Here is a 19,354-nt window from a genome sequence, read left to right on the forward strand (position 1 = left end):
GCTGGAGGAGAGGAAAACTCATGAGAACCTAATGGTGCCAGCTCATTGAGGCTTAATCTTCAAGCCACATGCAATCAAAAGACAAACAGTCCAGCAGCAATAGTGGTGATAGCACATGCGTTCAGAACAATAGCACAGCAGCCAGGACAAGCTGTTTAAATGTGGGTCACTTAGAAAAGAGCACAAAATCTGGCAGACTACAGAGAAAAAACCCATTAGCTTAGTGCAAGTCATTTCCAAAGAAAACATGCAATATGCACAAAATATCTGGTAGGTGAGAAAGGGTGGGTTCTCTGCAAGAGCAAAAATGGGGGATGAAGCTAAGACTCTTTGTAATATAAGCCTGAGTTTGGTTGAGCTAGTGGGTAACTTCCTTTGTCTTCTCCAGAAGGAACAAGAGGGAGCATCTGTTCACCAGAGCCAGGATTTCTTTGCTTGGATTTGAGACCTTGATAGGTAAATTCTGAAGAATTTCAGCACTAAGGCACATAAAGTCCTTATTTCACTACTGCTGCTGCATATTCTGACAGTGGTGTCATTTTTCCAGCCTGGACACCCTCCTGGTGCTGGCTACAGCAGCACATTTGGACAGGAGATGCTCTGTGGAGATGTCCCAGGCAGGGCCAAGCTCACCCTGGGTATGTTCAGCCCCTCACCTCACTGCCAGCACAGCAGTAATGTGCCTCTGCACACTGGAAAAAGGTTTCTTTTCCTCCCCTGCACAGTGGGCGTCACACAAGTTTTATATTTTTTTTTTTTTGATGGCATTTGGTCCTGATTGTGGTGGGCATCGTCAGCCCTTGCCAGCCCAGCCTGCCAGGAAGAAGCTTTGGCTGCATCTCCCTCAGCTGTTGGGAGAGAGCGGCCGTGACTTTCCCAAGCAGATGGGAAAATGATCTGTCATGAGCACTGGATCCAGACATTCAGTATGACTGTTAACGCCAAATCTGTGGGGACCCATTTCTTTGCTATGCCCGTCAAGCCCAGAGCACCAGTCCCATTTAATTCATCTTCATTTTCTTCCTTTTCTGAAAGAAAATCTCAAAATCATTCCGAAACTATTGTTTTAACAGACATCTGATAAATCAAACATCGTAAGGGGAGATCACTGCTGTTCCCTGAGCCAAACACATTCCTGTATTTCCTGGCCAAGGATGGTGACCATCAGGACAAGCATTACGTTTCAGCTTTGCTTGAGCCTGAAGTCAGTGAACAGTGAGAGGGTCTCCATCTGGAGTCATTTTACAGCATTAGAACAGTTCTCCTCCAGCAGCAGCCACTGCCTGCTAGTATAAAAATACTTGGGAGAAAAAGCAGTACATTTTATTATGTTGGTAGGAGGGAAAAAAGCTCTATTCAAGCCTTCCATTAACTTTTATGAATATCTCTAAAGAGATTTATTTTTATAACAACATTGATGCAGAGGAGTAAACCCCAAGTTTCCTGACATTTGCAATTATGATTTCTCACTAGAGGCAAGTCCAGAGTGTTTGTGACCAAGCCCTGCTCACCTTGTTCACATGAGGAGTAGCCCTGGAAGCCCGAGCCTGGCTGTGAGAGGAAGGATGGTCCCATGGCTGCCACTCACAGGACCTGTGCTCATATTTTGGCGCTGCTGCAGGCTCCCTGAATGATCTTCTCCGCATCACTGGTTTGTTCCAGGGATGTTCAAATCTAATCCTGGAGTACCACCAAGTGCTGAAGTAACCAGTCCCACTTCAGATCCTAGCTTCCAATAAACAGAGGTCATGTTCTGCCCAAAAGCTTAGTATTTCTACCCAATTAATACTATGTGCCCTCTTCTGACTTTGGTAATTCTCAGCATTCCCACTGCCCATCCAAATGTCAGCCCCTTTCAATACCCACCACATTGCTGTCCTTCATCATCTCCTGCGGTGACAAGCTCCTTAGTCGGGACCTATCACATATAAAAATACTTCCTCTTATCTGTTTTGAATTTACCACCTTCTAATTTCATTGAATGCCCCTTTGTCTTAAGACATGATCCCACCAATCTGTTTTCTCTGTTTTCCCTATTTTTTTTTTATTTTCCTTCCCCTCTTAAAACCTAAAGTTACATTGTGAAAGGAAGAAGAGAAAAACAAAACAAAACACCCCCCTTCCACCCTCCCTCCCAAAAAATAAAATTAAATAAAGCATCTCAGGAAATTGTTCAAATAAATAATTATTATACTTCACGGTGTGGCCTTGCTGCTCTCTGCAGATGTTGCAAACAAAATCAGTGTGATGTTGAGCTGTTGGGACAGTGGCACCACATGTGGTCCTGGCAGCCCAGAGGGCAGGTGCTGGGGAGCAGAGAAATGGAGGCACTGGCTGAAGCTGTGCCCATGGGCACCAGTAGCAGCAACATCTCCAACACTGCCAGAACCTGAGCTGGGAATTTTTGGATTTGAGTGAGGCTGTGACAGGCAAATCCTAAGACATTTCATCATTGCACCTCCCACCCAACCACCATTACTGAAGAGAAGAAGGTCCCTCACTACTCAAGCATATTCTGTTGCTTGCAAGTTGAACTTTCATCAACCCAACAGGAAACAAGGAAAATCTCACTGTGATGGGTAAAAGCCCTTCAGCAGACTTCCAACAACAGCTGGGAAGCAGCCGGATGGCCAGGGTGTCTGCAAGGCTGTTGTGGCAGGTGGCTCCTGCCCTGTGCAGCTACAACTACTGCACAACGTGAAACAGAAGATCCCCAGCTCCCTCCCTAGACACAGTTCCATCCTGCATCATGTTTGCTTTCAGCTGCATTTTTAAAGGAGGGCTGGTTTCTCTGTTGAGACATCACCCAGTGAGTGTGCAGCTCCTACTGGGAAGGTCTGAGAAGCCCACAGAAGCCGAGTGACATGGGCCAGCACACATAGGAGCACTGGGACCAGACTCAGTATTGGTGCAAGCAAGGTGATCCTACTGGTCCCTGGTGGGCTTTTACAGTCCAAGGAGATGAGTGAACGATACCTGCTCGGCCTTGGCAGCAGACACTTGTCTCTGGCCACCCAGTCCACCATCCAAATACTGGCCAACCATGTGGCCATGAAATACTAAAACACTTGAAGTAACAGCAGTAAGCCAACAGAGAGCACTGACAGTTTTTGAACAGCCCTGAGGGAAACAGGGCTGCTCACTTCTTGTTTCAGTCTGGCTGCAGACTTGGACTTATGACAACACACTGATTTATACTAGGATCACAACATTCTTCCCTACCATGAGAGCCTACTTGCCTTGTGTCTTTTGCCTTCCTTTAAACCAGTGGAATGACAAAAGCTCAAATTCTGCCTTGCAGCTTCTGGAGCCATTTCCCAAGAGACCCTTTTCAGCAACTTAAGCAGCTGCATCCTCCCATTATCCAGAGACTCCCAAATACCTGAGCAAGAAGAAGACCTGGTACCACAGGGACTTTTTATTCCCTGAGGAACAGCTCAGGCCTTCACACTTCTGGTATAGACATTGGAGCACCAACTACCATCAGCTCTTGTCTGCAGTCTAGGGCCACAGACTACTGGGCCCATGAAATAATCACAGCCCTTCTGCCTGCTTCACCCAGCATGTCAGCAAGCAGCTCTTGCTGAGGAAGGCCAGGGCACCGGGGTCAGAAGCAGCAGCTCCTCACCCATCCCTGGCTGAAACATGGAACATGGTTGGCTCTTCCTCAGGGCTCAGACCAGAAACTTCAGCTCACCCTTCCCTCCCTCAAAAAAGAGGTGTACCACTTTGGCTTCTCACCCAGGCTGACATAATTTAGACTTTCCAAAGGTCCTAAGCAGCTTTGAAGGGTTCAGAGCAAAGCTTGCAGTGAACAAGCACAGTGCAACTGGCCTGTTCAGGTACTTGTAAATTAGGAGAAAAAAAATCCCACAATTGTCTCAGGACATTGTCCCCTAAAGTGGAGACAAAGCTCCCTTTACTGGATTGGCAGGCACGTGTCCTTTCTGGGGAAAGAGAATCTGCCTCCTTGCTTTGCTTCCAGTGATGGAAGTCCCAGAGGGCAGGACGTGCGGTGCATGAGAACAGCGCACATTCTGCTCAGCACAGCGTACTGGGACTGTCCCTCACTGCAAGGAGGAAAACAACTCAGGGCAGCTCCATTTAAACTTCGGGAAGATTCGTATTTAGGGCAGGATAATTTTTTTGGCTGGTTGTCGCATGTCTGTGCAGCTCCCGCTCCCAGCTCCATGTACCATCAGTAAATTGTCCAACTCCAGGGGAACATCAGAGTCCAGGTACAACGAATCTATCGAATCTATCTCTCTTTTTCTCCAGATCAGTGGAAGTTTGTTGTTTTGGTTTGGTTTGGTTTTTTTTTTTGGGGGGGGGGCGGGGGGGAGTGCTGTTTCCCCCAGGCTAGGGCTGCAGGCTCAGCCCGGAGCTGGGCTCCCTGCACCGTCCGCGGTACCCGACTGCCCTCTACCCGAAAGTGTGCGATATACAAGTGCGGCTCGCTCAGCAGTCGGCCCTTTCCCACCCCTTGCGAAGCAACGCTGTCAACTACAAAAAACATAAGAATAAACGCATCCAGCCTTCAGGACATACCCTCTTTATTTTCTCGAGACTCATGCCACAGTGCCCCGAGTAAGGAAAATGTGCCATCGCTAATGTTTATAACATCTGATTTAGTGTTACGCAGTTTCTCCCAGCCATAAACCAGAACAAATACTCCCAAGATTTATTACATCCTTCCCTCCAGGGCTTAAGCAATTGTACTTGATTAATTCAGCAGTTAAACAGCACTGAGCAGAAGCATGATAATTTTGTATCCAGGATTCCTAAGTTACATATTGTTTTCCACAAGGATTTAGGTCTAAAACCAGAAAGATGAATCTTTAAATATGTACCTATCCATATGCACGGGATAATATGCAATGGATGTTTCCTCCCGGCAGAGAGATGCTGAGTTAAGTTTCTTCTTGTTCCCTGACATTAAGAATTCTTCATCACTTTCTGAGGCAGTAAATACTTATTCCTCAGCTTACATTCTGGATAGGACAAGTATTTGCAAACTTGCCTTACTGCAGTGTAATTTTAAGTGAAAGAAACATTTCTGCAGTACCAATATTAATAGGAGTTAACAGTGAGGGAGACCTTCTGGTGCATTTCTCCTGTAAATACAAGCAGTGTGAAAAAACTTCCTTTTGCCTGAACCGTCCACACAAATACCCAGATTTGATCCAATTCTGCTTCCTTGTAAGTCTATGAAGGAGTTTTGAAAATTTTTTATTTCCTAACCCTGCATGAAAGCCTCACAGCAGAGTCTCCACAAGGAAAGATTCTGTATGTTGGTAGCACACTGGTGTCAGAGAACAGGGGGTTACCCTCCAGAAAAGCACTGGAAAAACAAAGACCAAGAGTTTTTTACACATTTGTTCAGGAGCTCTTAGGGCAGGTCTATCCACATAACAAGAGCTCTTCAAATGCCAGTTAGGAAATATGAAAAGGAGCTGGAAGAAAGTAGGGAGCCTTTCTGCTTCACAGAGTCTTCTAGAGTCCCGTTCTGCCCTGAGAGACCCATGTGTCCAGGAAAGGGTGTAAGCCACGGAAGAAAGCAAACCTTTTGCATATAGTTAATTAATTTATGGAAGCAGAGCCAGAAAGAAGCACTTGTGGACAGCATATTGGCCTTGAAGTGCTAGAGCAATTGAAAATAGCAGGCCTACTTTATATCATCACTGCAGTGAGCAGTGGGTACTGGGTAGGGTGTACTTCAGTTAACTATAATGTACAGAATTTATTGCAAATTAAACTGTTTACTGTACGAGGCAATTTCCAAGTACTGACATGCTCGCTGATTTTTCAAGTATTAAAAAAACCATCAAAATAATATTAATTGAATGCTCCCTATGCCCTCCCATACCCTCAAAGACATTTACACATCTTCAAGTAATCAGGAAAAATGGCCTAAGTTGTTTGAATCTGCTGGGCCATTATTGTTCTACAATACCCCCTGGAAAACGCATGTTAACAGCGCTTTGACAATAATGTATTTGAAGCTACAAAAAAAAATCGTGGAGTGTATAGACTAGTGCTTCAATTCATTTAAAATATGGCCTAGCATTTGTCTTGGTTGCATTAACAAGGTCTGTTTTACCAATACATTTGTATTTATGATGACTAAGGGCAGATTATAGTTGTTAAAATTTGTCCTCCTGACATGAAAACACTACTTTGTCATTAATACATTTTGTAGCATAAACTATGATGTCAGGTCAATGTAAAGGGTAAAAACTTTCCTAAAGTATGCACACATCATTTTTTTAAAGCTATTGAGCCTAATGGAATAACAAAGGTCATAATAACAAACCATTACAGCTTTGGTCTTGGCAACTATGTCCACAGAAGAATCCTCCAAGAAACAATCATCATTTCTCCAATGTTATGGCATTAGGACGACAGGAATGGTTCACAAATGAGTCATGTGAGCCCAGAAACGCAGTAGCTATGTGAAAGCTGAGCAATCAATTATTCATTTGTTTACTGAGAGCTTTCTCAGCCGACATTAACCAGAACTTCTTAAAAAGAAGAACTTTACAGCTGTCTTTGGCTGTCCCATGAGGCTGCGCTCAGAGGCTGAAAAGATTGCTTAATTTCTTTGTAAGTAATATGATATTTTTATTGAAATAAACAACAATATATGGACTCAATAGCTGGGTTCAACCTGAGGCCCTGCAGGTGTCAAAATATCAAAGATACAGTCTTGGGTTGATGATGAGATGGAAGAACAGGAGAGGATATTCAAGTAGCCAAAATCTAGCTCTTGCTCCAAATGTAGTACATGAAATCCCAACTAAGCTTTCCTGTGCATGGAGTATTGAACACAAATATACACATTTTTTTTGTATTAATATGCATAATTAATCTGCTCTGATTAAATTACATTTTTCTCATTTCTTAGTGATTGTTTACCCCAGACCCTAAAAAAGTTGTTAGGTTGAAATGTTTTCAACCACAAATGAATATGATTTAAAGAGGTTTAAATACCACACCTTCAACTCTCTTTAATCTATGTTCTTTTTGCCTTTTTTGGTATGAAAGACCCATCCAAACCAGGGAAAACTGCCCTACAAAAGGAACTGAGAAAATCTGGACATAAAATCTGGACATAGTCACAGTGTGAAGAAATGCAAAGCAAGCTCATAAAAAGAGCTGATGTGAGTGGAAGTAAAACTTATTTTTTTTTTGTTTACACAGTTTCTTCTATATATTAAAGCTGATAAGGAACACTAAAGCTTAGGATAAATGTAGACAGCAGAAAAATGTTTATACATGGGAGTCCACGGGATTTTATCTGAACTCCATGAATATTTTAGATGAAACAAAACTGAGAAAAACCCGAAATAGTAAAATCTTTAATACTGACATTCCCATTGTGTTCAGGCTGAATTTTCAAGATACCATCTGTGATACCAAAAAAGAGGTGACTATGGAGTTGGAGACTTCGATTTGAAATTGCTAGCAAAACAAACCCCCTACCTCAACCTTCTGACATTCACTCTGATAAGTCAGCTTCAGTTTAATTCTGCGTTCTTTTTCAGATTAAATACAAAAAATGTGTGCATATTTTAGGAAACATGTCACCCTTTACACTGTCCTGCATCTACTTCTAGAAATAGGGGCAGTAAAAACTACACTGTTTAACAGCATAACTTATGGCTGGACTCGATCTTAAAGATCTTTTCCAACCTAAATGATTCTATGATTCTTTAGAAAACCTGTTATGTTTCTAGGGTTGTAGGAAGAATCCAGATTTTGGCAAGAAGGATTTGAGATGTGGTGTGCCCTGGTTGTGAGATCCACTTGCTAAAGAAGGAAGGGTCTCACTTTTCAAATGCTTTTTTACCATTTCCAGAGAGAATTTACTTACCCATCCTGTGCATGTTTCTTGAGCAGAACTGTCCCTCCTGCATTGTTTATAAAAACAACTGAATAAAACTGGCAAACCCCAGCACTTACGGGAAAAACAGCTGGGATTGCTGGAGTGCCTCGCTAGCCAGGGAAAGCTTGGAGGAGACCCAGGAGCCCTGCTTTTACTTCTTCCCCTGATTATGCCTAATGATACTGGCACTTCAGATAGTTTATTGCTAAGCACATCTTCATCTTCCTACTTTACGAGGAAAGCAAGTATCAGTCCACTCATGTCAGAGATAAAATACAGGAGGCTCAGAAAGGCTGTGCAGGGTCACTTCAGACAGAGCTAGGAACAGAATCCCTGTCTAAACAAAAGTCTCACCCATTTCACTCCACTGCTCTCCTCTAAATTATTAAGCCAGTCCTGTGAGCTATAGGCTGTCTGTAGGCCAAATACCATCTGTCTACTTTCACTAAGAGACAAATGAAGAGATAACCAATAACAAAACAAACAGCGAATGAGTACTGGCTTTTCTGCATTAGTCACTATGAAGAGGAAATTCAGGAGAACAGGGAAATCCTGATTTCCATCATGCTGCTAATGCAAGAAAATAGGGGATAAAATGTACATCACCACCCTTCCAATACATTTATCTCTATCACCATGGGCTTCTTCTCAAGATACTTAACCATTTAATATAAAAGTCTGTATAGAAGGTATTTACTTAATGTTGCTTTTGATAGACATACCTTTAAAAAAAAATTTCTTTTTTTTAAGGTGTGTGACTGTTGGCTGAGAATTGGGGTTTGGTTTGTCTGGAGTTCTTTTTCTGTGGCTGCACACATGAATTGAGGGATGGAGTTATAGAGAACACATACAACATAAAGGCCAGGAGCTGATCAAAATTAAAATCTACAATATTAAGTAATGTATATGCAGATACCATTAAAAAAAAATCTAATTTAAACAAACTTCTTTGCATTTCAGTTGATTTGAGCTCCAATACCCAAAATACATTGGAAATATACAATTACTGGATACACTATTCATTTGCACAAGGTCTGAGCTGCTTATTCAGATCAAAGAATGAAACAGTCATTAAAAAGTATAAAATGTGAGAATATGAAAAATGAGAATTTGAATAGCTGAGTTGCAGTCCTACTACAACAAATAGTATACCCTTTTATGCAGTTAGTTGGAAAACTGATCCCATATATTAATTAATTTTCAATAGTAATAATGACAGGACAATATTATTTCTATACAATTCTAATCGGTTAATGGAAAAAAACAATGTTACTCTAATGCAGCTACACTGGTGTGAAGGTAGAGTTATGCCTTCACTTTCTTTGCTCCAAGCTAACTTAATGTAAATGAAATCCCCATCTTTTGATTTCTTTCACCTTCCCATACCTATTTGCCACAGATGATTAAGACTTCCGTGGTACTCGGATTGCCTTTTCCAGCAGCCCAGTTTGAGAAAGGGTTAACTGTACATGGCACATCAGCGATACAGCAGCAAACAGCTGCTGCCTGGACATACTCTTCTTTTGGAAACCAGCTCTGATGCGTCACTGCCCCCACTGCCATGCTGTGTGCATGTTCCTGACTCTGGGAGATCTTAAATCTGTGGCCTCGGTGCAAAGCCTAATTTTGGATTTTCTTCTCAGAACAGTTTCCAGGCCTTTTCTGAAAAAAGCACATCCTACAATCACAGAAGCAGAATAATTAGATTTCAAATGCTGATGCAGTATTGCTTGTTTAAAAATCCTATTGCTAAATCACACTGCCTCTTCCCTCCTTTCTCCTGCACACAGTTGTGCTCACCTTTGCTGCTTTAGGGTTTTATAATCAGGCAGTGATGAGGAGGCACATCTCCTTTTGGCACTTGCACAGAGGTGCAGCAAGCTCCAGTTCACTGTTCGCTGGGTCTGAGGATCTGCTCAGCACTGCTGAGAGGACAGCAGGGCCCGGTGCTGTGGCACTTGCTCTCCATCACATTGGCACCTGCTGCACCATCCGGGTCTTTAAGAAAAGCAGGTGAAAACAAGGCCTTGTTCAAGTCAGTGGGAGCCTGAAGAGGGATTATCCATCACCAGGTATGTGGTTCATGTGTGTTATTAGGAAAGAGAGCCAGGAGCAAGCACATAAACACCATTGAGCAAAGACAAAGTAAAGCCACAAGGACAGATCAGCACAGGGAGAGCAGATAGGTGGTGAGGAAAGCAAATGAATAAAGACCATTTCAATACAGATATTGATGCTCATGACTAAGTGACTTGCCACAGCTGTCTTATAGCATTCTTTCTTCTTGAGATTAATTTTTCAGATCATTGTCCAAGATGTAACTGCACAGAAAAGAAAGCAAAACCATCCCATCCATCTCAGCTAACCTGTGTTCTAGTCACACTGGTCTGCTAGAAAAAGTACAGTAAACAAGAACTGCATTCCCTGTCATATTCCTTCTGCTTCATTACTCTGTCAAAAAGGTAAAACATATGGCCTAAAATATAATTCATATTCAGTTCAAGACTGTTGTTCTATTAGAAGGAGTAAGCTTATGTTGCAAAGAAAACCTGAAGACCAAATGTATCATCTGGTGGCATGAGAGGAAAGAATAAATAAAGTTTGTCAAGTCATAGGATCTGTATATGGGTAGTATTTTTTTAGAGGTCAATGTGATGCAAAACACAACTCAGAAAGGAATATGGTGGTTGTTGCAGAAATATAGTTTCATAAAAAAAATTAGCAGATAGTTGCAAGAGAAAATATATTGTCTTCCTCAGTTTCTCTGTGGGAGCCCGAATTCCACCCACCCAACTCTGTGTATGAGATTGTCTTTGTTTTCTTCATATAAGGGGAATTACAGAGCCATCTCTTCGGGGTGGCTTTGCCCTCTAGTCTGCTAAATACAGACTTCTCTGCTGGACCCTGCAGCTACATGGGAAGTTTTCTGGAAGGCATGTTCGTGCTGAAAAGCATCTCCAAGCAGCTGGCACTTTAAGAAAGACCCTCACTAAGAGTGAAAACAGTTTGTTAAGATGATTCAGATATGGATCATTTAAGTTGTGCTTCAAGTACCACGAAAAGTTAAACTCACCATCAGAAAAGCAGAAACACTGTTTGTAAAGCACAGATTTGAACTGGCACTTTTCTTCCCCCAGCAACAAAAGAGGGTAAAATGTATCCCAGTATGATGTGTCTGCAGTCTCTGTTTATGGCTATTGCCAGCACATCATTAGAAACCTCTCAATTGGTACCAAAAGAATTCAGTGCTTCCTGGCTCTGCAAGGGACACAGAGGTGTATCTGGGGGAATTTGTAAGGCCACAGGTTACCACAGTTGTGAGTGGCCTCTTTCATCAGTTTTATTATACATTTTTTCCTAGAATTCACTAAGTCAATTGAAATGCTCTAAAATAAGAAAAGCACATAAAATCTTAAACTGTTAAAGGCCTGATTTTCTTTCTATTGAAAACAATGGCAAAACTTCCACTGATTCACAGAGCAAGGCAATTCAGCAGTAGAACAACCATTGGTGCACTTGCACACCTGCCCCAAGCAGCACATGGGAGAGAGAGATCTCTCCCAAGATCCCAGCCAAAAGAGTTGCATTTCCAGTAATACCAAACCACCTAAATAGCAAGGGGAGCAAAGCTCCCTGAAACACTCAGCCAAGGCTGATCTGAGCTCCAGTAATAGCAACAGAGCCCTAACAGGTGAGCAATAGTGACTCTATTCAAATGTGGTTTCAAAGTGTATTTATGCTTTATCTACGATTTAAGATCTTAAATTTTGTGTTTATTTAAAAAGCAGCAGTGCTGTCAAGCAGCTGACAGTAGAAGTAAAATACATCTTTGCTTCTTGAACATCTGGAAAAGGATAGAGGTAAGAAAATAGTTCGCTGACAAGTATAGAGCTAGGACAGATTTAGGACTCAGCATTGCCAAGTGCAAAACTCCTTCAGGCACGAGTGAAGGATCCTCAGCTGGATTTGTCCTTCAGGATGTGAAGGACATTAGTCTCTCAAATTAATGATTCCCTTTCCTAGATACCTACACTTTGTTATATTTACAAGAGCTTTGTTATATTTACAGGAGCTTACAGTCCTAAGACAGGCTAGAGAGCTCATGCTGAATTCTTTTATCTGTTTATGAGTTTTATAAGTTGGTAAAAAATAGGTAGAGTTCATTTTATTTACATCTAAGTCCTTTATAGACAAATTTTCATTCACCCACACAGCCATCCTAGTGATCAGGTACATGGCAGCAGACCACATCAGGACTTCTTGGATGCAGGCTTCAGCTGGACCAGGTCTCACAGCAGAAGTGCTGTGTTTCCAGTGCTGCATTTTTGTGTACAATTAACACGGCAACACAAACAGTGACGCTCCTGTGTGGTGAGTTTATCAGGCTAATCAGTTCAGACAAGAAAAGCAGAGCTCTGAAGGATGCAGCACAGATCCCTGAAGTATTGCTTCATAAAAACATCTTGAAGAAAGGGAAAGATGAAGATCATCTGTAGCACACTGAGATCTCAAGTCAAGTCCTACTCACCTTATTCAGGTGAAACAATTCTTCAGTTTCAGGTCTTATTCTTAGAGATGCTGGATGTATAGCTTCTTAGGGCTTACAAACCCTTAACTTTAACAGTTCAGACATGATGACTAGAAAGGCCAGTGATCAAGGTTATGCATATTAAAATTAAGAGCTACTGAAATGTGGAACGTGTCAGGAATCACGAAAAAGAACAAATAAGGAATAAGTCACTCTAAAAGCAATTTCCAGTAGAAATTGAGGGTGAAAATGTACCATATTGCACTGTGAATTTTGAAAAGTATAAATGATAACTGAAGTAACACAAGTTTGTTGTGTTCTATGGATATGTGAGCCCAATTCAGCTTTTCATTGTGTGCACAGATTACAGATGTCCCAGATTGTTTTTTTCTTTGTGGTTGTTTGTTTGCTTTGTTTATTCCAGAAGATGCAAAGAGAGTTTAATAGCAATTTAAATCTCTTTTAGCCTGTCTATTCTTTGTACAGACTTTTCTATCCAAAGTTATCCATTACAGCAATAGGTAGAAATTAGCATTTGTTGCTCATGACTTAAAACGCCAGATCAATTATGCAAGAGTCTGAACCTATGGGCTACAATGTTTTAAACACCTTTCTGCACTTACACTTCTAGGGAGAATTTACAGATTAAAGCAGCAATCCAATGCAAAAAAACCCCAAACTCAAAAAGCAAACAACCAAAAAAACCCACAACAAAACCCCCCCACAAACAGACAAAAGACCCCAAACAACAATAAAAAAAACCCCCAATTTTCTGGGCAAGGTTTGTCCAACTCATCCTTGAAAAGCCCCTTGAAAAGCCCCTCCCAGTACCTGTACAGCCCTGTATGGATTCTCTTTTTCTTGAAAAGGAGGCTCAGATGTGACCTTATCATTCTCTACAACTACCTGAAAGGAGGTTGTAGCCAGGTGGAGATCGTCCTCTTGTCCCAGGCAACTAATGACAAGACAAGAGGGCATAGCCTCAAGCTGCTCCAGGATATGTTCAGGTTGGACATCAGGAGGAATTTCTTCACTGAAAGGGTCGTTAAACATTGGAATGGACTGCCCAGGGAAGTGGTGGAGTCACCATCCCTGGAGGTGTTCAAGCAATGACTGGATGTGGCTCTTGGTGCTATGGTCTAGTTGACAAGGTGGTAATCAGTCAAAGATCAGACTCATTGATCTGAGAGGTCTTTTCCAACCTAAATGATTCTGTGATTCCCCCCCTTGGCCACTCAGAAAGGTTCTCCCAATGCCTAACCTGGATGAGCTTGCTGCTCAGCTATACACAAATTGAGGGCTACTGTTCATATATGTCTCTTAAATCCTGTCTGTTTATGAGGGCTGACTGGGCTGCAGTAAAGTTAAGATGGGATACCTCACAGGGAAGCCATTCCAATTCCTGTCCTAGTAGGTAACATCAAATCCTGAGCCTTTTCTCTTCCTCTCAAAAGAATAAAATACAGTTTTGCCTCTGCTGCAGCTGTGGATCAACGCTGAGTACCCACGATGGTAACATATGATTATCACCAGCCTTTGCTTCAGAAAGGGAGACAACTACAACCTATACTTCGAGGAAGGAGGAGATAAAGGTGTCTCTACCCTGCAAATCCAAAGACAAGAAAAATACTCTCTGCCACATCAACCCAAGCACCTCACAGCACAGTTGAGCACCAAGCAGAGACAGTCCTCAAGCAGGATTCATGTGTTATCTGCATTCTGGGTGCAACCTAGCAAAGCCCTGGCTGGCAGCCTTCACTCACTGCTGCTTTGAAGTTCCTTGGCCTGTGCCACCATGGGGCTTCCAGGCCCAGTTTATGTGCAGTGTGCCTGCTGGCATGCCAAAGGTTCCTGGATGCTGCCAGCTCACTGTGCATGCCCCACACAGCACACACAGGCTCCTGCCTGTCACTGAGAAATGCCTGGCAGCCCTCCAGAAACCATTGCTTTCTGACTGCGAAGCGCTGGCAGGGCCTGACTGTCATTATCAGAACATTTCACCTCTTGTGTTTCACTCTGCTCTTCTCGGAGAAAGAGAGGATGATTATCCAATCTCCTTCGGTTTCGTAAGAAGTCCAAAGCTTGCCAGGTGCTGAATTAACACCCCTGAGGTGCTGCAAGCCCTTCATGAGGTGGCCAAAGGAGTATTTTACAAGTGACTCCTGGCTCTAATTCAGAAGCAGTTTCCTGCTCCTCCTGTTGGTTGCAGAAGCAACATCCAATGAAAGAGAGTTGCACACAGCTGACGGGACACTGCTGAACAGCAGTGTGGAGCAGGCTGGTGCAAGGGCTGAACCACAGCACGCTAGTGCTTTGAGGAGGAACTTCCATGGTGCTCTTCTAAAATGCAGTGGAAATGCACCTGGTTTTTTTGTAGCACATGAAGAGTGTTTTCTTCCCTTTGTTCTTACCCATCAAAAGCACATTAAAAGAATGATGTTAAAAATATCCAACTTCTAGTCAAAAGGAAGGCTTTATGAGAAGGAAAACCATTACCAAGAAGCCATGCTCAGAAAACAAGGAGCCATTTCTCCCCTTCTCTCCAGTAATGCACAGCCCAGGAATGCAGCACCTTCACTCAGGGTGTGCCACCCAGACATTACATGCCCACATGTTGTTCACAGAGAGCTTCTTGGTTATTCACACGCCAATTCAGCAATTGTGGGTTATCAGAGATGAATCCTGCCCTGACTTTAGAAAAGACTCCCTGAAAGTACTGCTTTGTTGAAAGAAGCATCATTTCTGTGATGTCACCTATGCCTGCCTCAAAAGGAGTTCCCAGAGATTTCCTTTCCAGGTGATTGTTTTCCCCACTTGTTTAGCCCCTGTTGCAGAATTTGCCAGGGCATCTTAAAGCAGAGAAGCAGATTGAAAGATGTGCTTAACATAGTCATTCCTTCTCAGAGAGCGATAGTGTGTACAGCATTTTCAAGAAGCTGATCTGTGTGAAACTTTCATGTGTTTATTGTTACCCTTGTGACTCCTGGCTTGAACTTGTCCCATGCAATTTATGGAAGACTCCCTAAAGCACAGGCTGCTATTCAGCCATGACACTGGCAGGAACTGGTTCCAGTCACAGATGCAAATAAAACAAAAATAATCATGCAAAAAACTTCACTTGGGACAGGTTTGAAGAGAGAACCTCAGTCAGTTATTTATTTCTTGGCACTGATGAGTGCCAAGGCTTTTAATTTCAGTATGGGGTGAAGACTGAAAGCAGAACTTCTGACACCAGTGGGATTAGACATAAATAAATTCACTCTAAGCAAATAAGCCTGGGACATCCTATATCCCAAATTGATTTTGCATCTTTCCTTCTCAGTATATCATCTTCAAGAGGTAGATATTTGGCATATGCATGATACATTAATCAAAAATTTCTGTGACAGTACAGGCACAACCAACATGTAGGAAAGTGTATCACACTGGAAAACCCCACATGTCCCAACATAGTACAAAAGACAGCAAAAGATTTACTGAAGTTGCAAAACCAAGATGAGCATCATTCTCCAGAGAAGGCAGCCGTCAGCAGAGAGTACATCCAGTCACAGCCAAAGTTAAAGCAGACTACACACTGCAGTTGGTCATTAATACACACAAGGCTACTTTCCAGTTCCACTGGATACCTCTGGAGATGCCACCTGACACCATCCAGCACATAAAGTCTTCTTTTACAAGGCTCTATAGATATGCACACATTGGAGCTGCCACTCAGCTCTGCGGCACGGGAGGAGGCTGCAGGGACAGTTCCTCATCTTTGTGCTCAGTGTCCCCAGAGATGTCACTGGGATGGCTGGGGGAAACCCTGGCTCACCCCAGCAACACAGACACTCTCAAAGGTGCATATACACACAGCCAGGTGCACCCCCAACATGCATTAGGTGTTGGCATTTTTAGAATGGGCCTGCATTTATGGCCATATGCTCTCTAGGAACCTGCCAGACATGCTGGGGTAAAACACAGAACTTTGGGAGCAACAGTGAGGGTCCTATGATCTCAACAGAGCTTGTCTTAATCCAGCAGAAACACATTTTTCATTGGGCTTTGGCAAACAGAAAACCCAAACTATTTACCATTTTAATGCATTGTGATAGTTGTTCTTCCTCCTTTCCTTTCCCTGACCTCACTACACACTAAGGTGAACAGAGAGTCCCAATGCCATCCTGTCTGGCTGCACTACACCCTGAATGGCTCTATGAGCAAATGGACTAAGAATCACTCTAGGAAAGATGTTCAACTTGCAGAAAAAGGGACTAAGTACTCAGATACACTGAGGGATGCACCATTTGTATGTCAGAGAAGGACTTAAAGTGCAGCAGAAAGCACCGAAGCTGGAAACTTAGAAAAAACTTACTTTAAGGTGCCTTACGCCAGGTCATTTCCCAGTCACTAAAGATGGACAAAGAAAGGAGAAAGAAAACTAAACAAAAAAAAAAGAAAAAGGAAAGAAAAAAGGAACAAACCCCACAAGCCAATGAAGTTTTAAAGCTTTAAAAGTTAATTATCACAGCTTCATCCTGTGCTGGGACACTATGTACCGTTCAGATTTATTTCGCTGATGCCAAGAGTCTTTTAGTCCAGAGGATGTACCAAAAGTGATGTCTCCATTTTTTTTATTGGAAACCTGCCAGGAAAGAAAACAAAAAAAACCCATACATGCATCTATAATAGGTTGTAGTGGGCATGAAACAAGAATAGCAAGTCAGGGAACCTTCACATTTTGCAGGAACGGAGCTTCTATTCCCTTCCACAAGTTAAACATGCTATCCAAAAGGATTTTCTCATGGGAAAAAGTAAGTAATCAGGAATGGAAATAAACTGGTCAGAGCTGATTATCTTGCCAACTTTGAGATGCCCTCAGACATTTGTTTGGGGCAACCTTGGGGAACTTGACAAAACAAAGTATTTGAGTATAAATGCAAAGCACACCATTTTGAACCCAAGGTTGATTTCTTACACATTCTATTATAAATATGTAAGTATGCATATATACACACAGACACGCTACAAACAAGTGACTACTTTAAGGGTTTAAGATGGAAGGAAACAATGCCCATATTACATTACCCCATAAAAAAAAAAGTGAGAGAGGACAGAAGGAATTGAATTGCTTTTCAAAATCACATTTGTGTTGTATGATTTTTTGTGGAGAATTTCAGGGTTTTGTAATTTTGGGGAGAACATGCAGACTAAACATTGACACTCCACACATAAACCCTAAACAAAACAAAAAGCATTATCTAAAGTCTATTATAAAAAATGCACAATCAACTTTTATTTTTAAAAAAGGATAAACGAGCTTGGTATAAGAGTGGTTGCTTTCAGACTCACCTGCGAGCATACTTCTCCACTTTTAAATTTACAAATTTAAACCAATCTTCAAACCCAGCTCCAAATCCACTTTGACAGCTCCATCTAGATGAACAGATAAAATACACTGACCTCCCCTTGAATTAACAGAGGATATGTTAAATAGCATCTGTGGGAGGCCCCTTCAGAACAACCATGCCAGAGAAACATACTCTATCCAAACCTATTCCATTTAAAAAGGGCAAACAATCCCAGGGGTATGGGGGACAGCAGGAACTATCTGTGATACTGACTAATAGCTTTAAATATAGTTTATTTTCTTCAAATGTAACTGGCATCAAATGTCTTTCTGTTTGTAGAAAGTTCAGTGGGGTAAGAACAGCTATTTTTGGATTGAAGAAAGGTCAGTAGAACACAAGACAAGCACTGGTGTTCCAAGGCTCTTGTAAGAATGCTAAATTTGACAGGGCTTTTTAGGAAAGAGATGCTGGTAGATAGCTCCATAATGATTACATGTATTGCTTGTTGATTGGCAATATGACTTTTCTACTGCTTGAAGCTGTGCTGTTGGGAATCTTTTTCATAACAAGCAACTGAAAAAAACCCAGGAATTTTTAGTTTTAGGGTTTGGAGGTTCCTTTTTTTTTTTTTTTTTTTTTTTTTTGCAAGGGGAAGTATTTTTGGGTTTGTTTGTTTTAAATTAAACAAAATAATATTTTAACATACCTGTGTAAATAAAGTGATAAATTTCTGCTGAAAAGCAAAGAAACTAACCAAAAAAAGTTTTAACAACAATGGATTAAGTAGTCAAGCCATGTAACTAAGGCTTCAGACACACTGCTACCTCTAAACTCCCCAGGTTAACCTCTTCTGCTCCCAGGTAAGAAGATTATCTAGCCATGCCATCCATGTTTGCAGTTGGTAAGCACAATACTGAGGGTAGTGAGGCACAGGTTGCCCAAAGAAGTTGTGGGTGCTGCAGCCCTGGAAGTGTTCAAGGCCAGGTTGGATGGAGCTCTGAGCAACCTAGACACCTGGTGAAGGTGTCCCTGCCCACGGCAGGGGTGTTGGAACTGTAATCTTTAATGTCCCTTCCAACCCAAGCCATTCTATAATTCTAATAGAATAAAAAAAGTGGAAAAGCACCCTAACGTTTTGGGATTTTTTTTCCTCTAGCAGCTTTCCATTGTCTGCTGCGGTGCCTGACTTCCCTTGGGTCCAGTTGCATGTTCCAACTAAAGAAGTCAGATGGACTTTGCTCTTGTTGGCAATCTTAAAATAAACACACACGTTGCTTACCCTTCGTAGCTGCACAACACTGACTCCAGCACTGCCGCCACTGCTTCCAAAGATAGATTCCACAAGGCCAAGCTGAGTCCAGGTGATAATCTGAGCCAGGTTCTCAGCAGTGCCACAGAACTCCTTGCAAGCTGTTTCAATTTTATCTGCTCTCGGCATCCTCCCAGGGGCCGGTAAGTCCCAGCGGCTTCCTGGAGCATTGCTGTTCCCAAAATAGGTCCTCCCAGAAAGCACAGCCAGCACTGCCCCCCTATGTAGCAGAGAAGAGTCTTGCAATGAGGAGGATCCAGCTGACCACTTAGGCAGGTGTTTTGGTTGCACAACAGAGTGCA

The sequence above is a fragment of the Manacus vitellinus genome, unplaced genomic scaffold (genome assembly GCF_001715985.3).
Source record: "Manacus vitellinus isolate BGI_N305 unplaced genomic scaffold, ASM171598v3 scaffold_8_pilon, whole genome shotgun sequence".
Lineage (NCBI taxonomy): Eukaryota > Metazoa > Chordata > Aves > Passeriformes > Pipridae > Manacus > Manacus vitellinus.